Source organism: Macrotis lagotis, chromosome 2, assembly GCF_037893015.1.
Source record: "Macrotis lagotis isolate mMagLag1 chromosome 2, bilby.v1.9.chrom.fasta, whole genome shotgun sequence".
NCBI classification, from domain to species: domain Eukaryota; kingdom Metazoa; phylum Chordata; class Mammalia; order Peramelemorphia; family Peramelidae; genus Macrotis; species Macrotis lagotis.
The window spans coordinates 16,796,723-16,805,411 of NC_133659.1; the positions used below are offsets into that span (position 1 = coordinate 16,796,723).

An 8,689-nucleotide genomic window follows, 5' to 3' on the forward strand; every position below is an offset into this window, starting at 1 on the left:
GGCTCCCTAAGAGCAGGAAGCTTCTTTAGCCCCTTCCTCGGTCCTGGGTGCTTCTCCTACTGCCAGAGGGGTGCTTTATCCGTTCTATTTGACTGACTCAATGAATGTTTTGGAATGATTAGGAGGGGGGGGTCAAAGATTGCTGTAGCGCTGGGAGGGGGCTTAGAGGCCATCTGGTTTCCCTCCCCTCCCCCCTTAAAAATAGATGAATTGGGCCCCAGAAATGTCAAATGCCTTGGTACAAATGGCAAGGCTGGGGTTTGAACTCGGGTGTCGAGACTCGACGGAGCTCAGCGTTTTCCACTGCTCCGCTCCGCAGAGGGTTGGGGTCTCATTAACGTCAAACTTCGACTTCTTAGCAAAATGAGAACAGTTCGGGGGGCCGTCGAGCCCCCATCCTGCGCCTCCTCCACCCAGGTGCCCCCTCTTTCCCACACCACCGGAGGAAAGGGCCCCTTCCCCGGGTCCCTCCTGGCCGCGGCTGGGCGGATGGCGAGCCCGGGCCGCCAGGGCCCCAGACGGAGGCAGCCGCGCGGTCCCGTGCTAATTTGCGCGCTGTGGCGGGCCCAAGGGCCCAGGGCAGTGCGGGCCGCGCTCCCTGCTCTCGCCCCGCTCCCCACGGAGCCGGACTGGGGACGAAACCCGCAAATCCCCGACAGACCCACGACCCGTGGGGGCCGTCGCACGGCCGATCCGGGCGCGCCCTGACTGGCCGTCTGGCCACGGCGGGCCTGGAGAGGCGGAGGCGGCAGCGGGGTGACCACCGCGCCCGCGGACTGCCCGGCGCTGGAAGCCCACGGCCCGCCTCGGCGGTCCCGGAGGGGCGAAGCTATTCCCTGGAGCCCGTTGCCGCGGGGCCCGCCGCCCCTCCCCCAGCCAGAAGGCCGGCCGCGCGGGGCGGGGGGCCGGCGGCCGGGCCCCCCACAGCCCCCCGCAGCCCCCGCCCTCCCCCCGCCTCATTAAACGCGCGCAAACTTTCCGGAGGAGCCAGACACCCGGCGCAACATTGTTGCCAAGTGGAACAAAGGGAGGCCGGGCGCGCGGGCGGGGCGGCCGGGGCGGGGGGCTCCAGCCTTCCGCTCGGGGCATTCTCCCGGCTCCGGTTGCTAAGCGGCCGCGAGCCTCGGGGCCCCCAGCCCCCTCCCCGGAGGAAGCATTTGTGCCATCAAAGCCCCCCCGGAGCACTTTCCGGCCTGGCCGGGGGGAGGGGGGACTCCCCGCCTGAATGGGTTCGCGAGGTAAGACGGCCCCCCCCCCCCCCGCTGGGCACGGCGCCCTTGAAATCTCCAGCAACAGCCAAGGAGGGGGCAGCCCCCGCTGGGGGGCAGCCGAGGAGGACCATCGTCTCCTGCCTCAACGGCCCCCTTGACCCAGCCCTCCGGCGGATCGGCCTTGGAACAGAAAGGGGTGAGGCTGGGGGGGCAGCCACAAGCCCCCCCCCATCGCCCAGTGGCTCCCTGGTGCCCAAGAAAGAGCTGGCAGAGCCCGAGGCCCCACAAACAATGCCCCGGCCCACCTCTGGCTGGCAGAAGGCTGTTCTTCGCATTCCTTGCTAACGAGCCCCCCTCCCCAAGTTACCCCCGCTTTGTGAGTGGGGGGCCTGCCTGCTGGCCACAGCCCACTAGGTGGCAGCACATTAACTCTTCATATGCCGGGCCAGAGCTCAATGGGGGGGAAAGGGCCGAAGGCTAGGTAGAAGAGATCCCAGAAGTGATCTAGCGAAGGTCCCCCCACCCCGTGTTGTAGCGCCGGTAAGGGCCGGAGCTTGGGCTCTGAGTTCTCCAAGCTCGCATTCCCAGTACTGTTGAGTCAGAGCTGGAAGGCCCTTTGGAGATCCTCTCCTCTCTGGAGATCTAGGCCAAGTTCTTCATTTTGCAGATGAGGAAACTGAGGCCTAGAGAGAGGTGACTTGCCCAAGGTCTCATGGTAAATGGCAGCAGAATTTGAACTCCAATCCTTCCATTCCAAATCCTTTGTTGTTCCCACTGTCTCTTTCAACCCGCATGCTTTAAATATCGATTTCAAAGGCCTGGGTTTGGGGATAAAAAGATAAACCACAAATCTGTTTATGCTCTCAAGGAGCTTCCTGTGGACTCATTGGGTGAAGGGACATATGGAGTGGGAGCTGGTCACATGACCAGCACATGCCCTACTGGGCAATGCTGGATCCTTCGGGGCGGCCTGTCCAAATGATGCCTAAGTGAACTTCCCTTTGTTCGCCTTCAGACCTCTCCCAGGGGCTCATTTCATTCCAGTCCTGGGCCTCAACAGACCCCAGGCCCAAGGCTTTGAACCTCCTCTACAACACCTGGGCTCTTCCTCGCATGCATACTGGGCCCTGGGGTCCTGGGTAAGTCACTGAACACCTCTCAAGTGCCTCCAGTCAGCGAAGACTCTAAGGGACTCAGCATGGCTGTCTGCATTAGCAGAGGCCACTTTCTCGTGGAGTCACAGATCTGATCAAGAGAAACAGCAATGATCAGCCTCTGTGCTGATTTTGGAGGTTGCAAAGACAGTGAGAGTCAAAGAGATGATAGATCCGCTTGTATGAGTGCATCCGTCTGCCTGCCTCTCATCGGCCTACCTGCCTTGGTCTGCTGTGTATCGATGTATCTGTCTATGAATCTCTGTGTCTCTGTGTCTCTGTCTCTTTCTCTTCTCTATGTATCTCTATAGCTATGTATCTGTGTAGGTATCTATATATGTAGCCAGCTATCTTCTATGTATCTCTATATTCCTATCTATGTATGTATCTATCCTCTCCGTATCTCTGTATTTATCATCTGTCATCTATCTCTGTATCCATCTCTGTATCTATCATCTATCATCTAGCTCTCTATGTATCTCTATCTTCTATCATCTATCTATATCTCTATCTCTTATCATTTCTCTATCATCTATCTATATACCTATCTCTATATCTCTGTATCTATTTCTGTATCTATCTCTCTGTATCTTTCTCTATCTCCATATCTCTCTCTCCATATATATATAATCTATCTATCTATCTATCTATCTATCTATCTATCTATCTATCTATCTATCTACTCATGTATCTTTATAGTTATCTATGAAGCAGTTTGGGGCACAGGTGATGAGCTGGGGTTCAAAGAGGGAAAGAATTTCCCAGCAACTTAGTAGTGAGGGTGCTAAGGGCCAGCTAAGGGCCAGGTTATTGCATGGGGGCTCTACCTAGCAGGGGAAAAGGCAAGGCTTGATCTAGGAGTTCAGCCTTCTTCTGGAAAGAGGTAAGGGGCAGGTATAGCCCAAAGGATTAAGTCAGAGTACTCAGGGGTGACAAAGGCTCATTTTGGGAAACAAAGAGCTCACAGTTTATTATGCTGTTGGCCTTCTACCTCTGTTTCTCTGTCTTTGTGGGATCCTCCTGGAGGCAGCAGGTGGGTGTACAGAGTACAGATGACTGTTCAAGGTCTGAAGCAAGGGAGGACTTCCTCCAAACTGGTGGCAAGCTCTTCCCATGGGGTTAAGATCATTTTTTCTCTAATCTGCTTTACACAAAGTCAGCAGAGTTTATGATGTCATCCACAATAGAAAGGCACAGAATTGAACTATTTGTTTTCTACCTAGTGTTTCCTTGACAACACACACACACTTATACACATATGCATACACACAATGCACATAAACATACATATGTGTGTAAATACACACATATATTATCTATGTATATGAATATATATCTTTATATAATTTAGAGGGGGTACTGGACAAAAGAACAGTGAAACAAAGCATGGATTATGCCCTTAGTATATATTAGTCACTGTGCTAACATGCTGTAGTTCAGTTGTGCTAACCCAATTTGGGTTTTTCTTTGCAAAGCTACTGGACTGGTTTGTCATTTCCTTCTCCAACTCATTTTGCAGATCAGGAAACAGACATAGTTAAGTGACTTGCTCAGGGTCACACAGGGTCTGAGCAACTAGAAAACAAATCAGTCAATAATCATTTATTGAGCACCTTTTAAGTACCAGGCCCTGTCTGAAGCACTGGAAGTAATTCCCATTCTAATAAAGGAAGGCAAGATCTTAAGGGGATCTGGCAAGGGGAAGGGAAGGAGGGTGCTCCCCCGAGGACTCGGGTGGTGGGTGGCAGTGGAACAGGAGAGGACTGAGCTGGAAGTAAAAGTGAGTGTGGGGGTAGCTAGGTGGCACAGTGGATAGAGCACCCACCCTGGAGTTAGGAGTACCTGAGTTCAAATCGGGCCTCAGACACTTAATAATTACCTAGCTGTGTGGCCTTGGGCAAATCACTTAACCCCATTGCCTTAAAAATAAATAAAAATTAAAAAAAGATTGTGGAGTGCTTGAGGCTTCTTCTGATATGGAGGTTCCAGGCAAGGGATCCTCCAATCCCTGGGGCAGTCTCAGAGAGGAATCACCCTCTGGGTACCAGAGTAACTCATTCTCCCAATGTGAGGCTGGCCATATCACCTGCCAGGGTTTTGAGGGTATCCCCAAGGGAATGAGACTGTCTTTCTCTAATGATGGCAGCTTAATTCCCTTTTCAGATGTGTCCTCCCATATTGGTTTCCAGTAATTAGCATCCAATTTCATTTAATATCAACCAGCTTTTACAAAGGAGTCTGGTGAAAGCCAGTAGTTACAAAGCAGGCCCTCCCCACCAGTCTCTCTTCTACCTCCTTGACTTCTGGGGGAGCTGCTTCTTAGCATTTTCCCTACCAAGCTCCCTCCCCAAATTCTGCATTAGCTGAGGATGACTCTCCAAGACTCTCAACTACTGTTGTTCTAGGTTGGGTCAACCTGGTGGCTCAGGACTTCACTCCTCCCTCTCTGGCTTCTGGCAAATTCCAGAAGGGACTCTGACTCCTGGATTTCTGGTGCTCATTCTTACTTTTCAAAGCTCACAAGATCTCGAAGTCTCCATCTAACAGTAGAAATAAAAAGATTCAAGAGAGAAACAATAGCCTCAGGCCACACTCTGCTTTCTGGGGCTTGTGCTTTAGGAGACAGAAAGCTTAAGGGCCCTTCACCAGCTTGCCAGTCAGACCAGATCAGAAAGAGACAATTCTAAGTTACTTTTGCTTGCACCCCATTTCTCCCTTATTTGCCAATCCATACCATGTGATTAGCAGAACAGAACAAGTTACAAGCTTTCTGTATAAAAACTGCAGAGACCAGAGCCCCGCAATTACCATACTTTTGTTGACTTTGTCTTGCTCCTTGGTTCCCAAAGACTTGAATGCTCCCACCCCATTTCTGCTTCCTGGCTTCCCTGTTTCATTCCTTCAAGGCCCAGCTATAAAGTCTTTGCCACTCCCTCCGGGCTAGGGTCTCCCTTAGGTGATTATTTCCAATTTACCTTCCCTGGATCTTTTTGTACATAATTGTTCCCTTATTGTTACCCCTGCAAGTCTGTGAACTCCTCCAGTCCGGGAACTAACTTTCCTTTTCTTTCTTTTTGTCTTTTTGATCCCCAGCACTTAGCACAATAGGTGATTCTAGTAGGTGCTTCATGAATGACTACTGGCTTTCTGCAGTCACTTCCAGATGGGCTGACATCAAGCAGAAGCAGCTGCCTTAAGGTCTAAGGATGGAGTGCCAGGATCGAAGCCTCTGTTGCACAAAGAAAAAGGAAACTGCAACAGAATTGCCCACAGGGGATTAATACTCTTGTGAGGATTTGGCCTTTTATAGCCCTGACCTCCAAAAAAGGAGTCCGGCAGGGAAATAGTAAATTGCAAAAGTGGGGTTCTACGGGTCAGTCATGCCAGGTCATCCTTTTATGAGCTATCCACAAATCTCTTGAGTGAATTAGAAAATAATCCATGTCACAGGGATTCAGGAATTCTATCCCTTTGGGTTATCTTTAAAAATCATTTGATTGAATTGGGGGGAGACTGGATCTAGAACAGGGATCTAAGCTCTTAGCTGAGAAACACTAGGAAAATGAGAAGGGCTGTTGGTGCAAAGTCACATGGAATATGGAGGGAGGAAATGGAGCAGAGGTGGGTGCCCTGAGAGGGGGCATGCTTGGCCAGATTGGCAGGAGATGGTGGGGAATCGAAGCTCTGTGAAAGCATCTGCCCCATCCCTCCCTCCAACTAGGTTGGAAGCTCAAATCTTTCTTCTCCCTTTGTTTCCCTCTGTGGAAGCTCCAGTCTTTCCTCCTGGAGACAAGAAAAATGTTTACATTTCTTAGTTTTAAAACATTTATTTTGTCTTTAACCACAAGTCTTTGCTAGTCTGAGTGCACTTAGAGGAAATAAGAAAACAGCTTTGGGGAGAAGGGAGGAACATCCAGGTGAAGAGATGAAGTGTTATCCCTGACTAGAGCCTCAGAGCTAAGCAAGACAGAATTGCAGAACCTTCCTTAAATCTTCCCAAAACAAAGGAATGTTTATTCCAAGAATCCATCTAAGCAAGAGCTGGGAATAATAGTTAAAGTGTATACAGTATTTATTATGTATTAGAAACTATGCTAAGTCCTTTACACATATCTTGTGTTAACACCTGCAAAGTGGGCTCTCTTATGATTTCCAGGTGGGGAACTTAAGACAGAGAGAGGTTAAGTGACTTGCCCAGGGTCACAAAGCTAGTGAGCTTCTGAGACTGGATTTGACTCAGGTCCTCCTGACTTCAGACTCAGTGTTCTCTCCTCTACAGGGCCACCCAACTACCTTAAATAGGAGAAGCTGAACAACCCTGCTTACCCTCTCACTCTGCTACCTTTATACTGCATTGAGTGTGTGTATACAGTGTGTAATTAAATACTTAAGATTTGGGATCTTACTGGTGTAGAGATTCCCTCCGGTGATACAGATCGCAACTTGATCACACTTTCCCATCCTAAATTACTCTTAGCCATCCCACAGACTCTCCACAGGGTGTCCATAATAAGTGCCAGAGCTCCATAGAACATCAAATCCACATTTAAATTTGAGGATATTTAAGGAGGCAAAAACCCTAATGAATAAAGCGAACAGGGAAATCTTTCCTAGAAGCTGGTGCCTCAGATGAGGGATCACTCCCTGGCCATGTGATCACAGGCATTTCAATGCAATGCATTTTATTTTATTTTATTTTATTTTATTTTATTTTATTTTATTTTATTTTATCTTAATTTATTTTACTATATTTTAGTTTAGTTTAGTTTTTGCAAGGCAATGGGGTTACGTGGCTTGCCCAAGGCCACACAGCTAGGTAATTATGAAGTGTCTGAGCCCAGATTTGAACTCAGGTCCTCTTGACTCCAGGGCCGGTGCTCTATCCACTGCCCAATGCAACACATTTGAACAAAAATTAAGCACTTTCTGTTTGCTAGGCATTGTACTAGTTACTTGGGTTATAAAGAAGATATACTCTTAGAGTTTTCATTCTCCTGCTAGGGGTGGTGGTAGGACTGGTAGAAGGAAGACATATACAAGGTAGAGAATGATGGGGGCAAAGGCAAGATCCAGACCAACTGTCTGAGGCAGAAGAGAACAACAACCACACCACACACACACACACACACACACACACACACACACACACACAAACACACACATACCCTCTGCATATTGTCTCTAGAATACTTCAAGGTTTACAAATCATTTTTACCATAACAACCATGGAAAAGAGAGCTTATCAATGAGGGTCTCCATTTCAAAAATAAGAAAATAGACTTTGGGAGAGGTTGTGCCTCATCAAAAAAGGTCTCACTAAAGTATATCTTTGGAGGACAGGCCATCTACAGCTAGAAGGGTCCTTAGAAATCATGGTCCTCTCATTTGACAGAAGAGGAAACTGAGACCCACAGAAGTGAAATGATTTGTTCAAGCTCACATAGGGTGATGATAGTCTGAAGGTATCCTCATTATTGCCAGGATCTTTACCTTCAGATTCTTATTTTCAGTGACTGAAAGTTGAGGCAATACTAGATTGGAGGAAAATAGGAATTTGAAACTAAGTATGAGAATGATCATATTAGGGCTGACTGAGATAAAAAGAAATGTTTCCATTGAGTCCTCTTAGAAGTACAAGTTAGGGATCATCACAGTAGCACTGAGGTTTGAAATCAAACTAATGGTTCTCAAACCTGTTCTCTTGACCTTTTCTCCCCTGGCTGTATTACTCCCTCCCCACTCAGTCCTCCACCACAACCCCAGGAAGCTCATTATTGGAATAATCCCATCATCCTGCATGATCTATCAACCTTGGGAACCCAAATCTTCACCTTTCTTTGAACCTCTGACAGGAGGATGGGGCCATGATTGTTCTGGACTCTACCTTGGAACTTTACCAGACCCCAGGAAGTTCATTATTAGGATAATTTCACCATCAATATTTTTTATTTATTTTATTTATTTTTGTTTCACCATCAGTCTTGGAACTTCACCTCTTTACTAACCTCTGCCTCACTGATTGGAGGGTGGAGGCATAAACTCCCTATCCTCCATCTAAGGAGAGAAATCAGAATATTTTGTTTCATACCTGCCTGCTGTACTTTGGGATTTCTCTATCATGATGCCATCTTCCCCCTCCCCTCCCCTTTCCCCCAGCTTCCTTTTCTCTATTGTTTTCCCTCATTAGATTGGAGCTCTTTGAGGGCAGTAACTGTGTTTTTATTTTATTTTTTGTATTTATATTTATTTGTATTTTGTATTTATATTCCCAATATAAATAAAAGTAGGCATTTAATATTTAGTGAACTGTCACGCTTCCAGTCC

The 8,689-nt window shown here is 48.2% G+C and overlaps 1 long non-coding RNA gene across 1 annotated transcript; it reads left to right on the plus strand.

The window, feature by feature from the left end:
- Positions 1 to 1,071: 1,071 nt before the first annotated feature.
- LOC141510931 (uncharacterized) lies at positions 1,072 to 7,017 on the plus strand. The gene is made up of 3 exons (XR_012475196.1): positions 1,072 to 1,238; positions 2,227 to 2,350; positions 5,459 to 7,017. It is a non-coding gene; the product is annotated as an uncharacterized LOC141510931 (long non-coding RNA).
- The last annotated feature ends 1,672 nt before the right edge of the window (positions 7,018 to 8,689 follow it).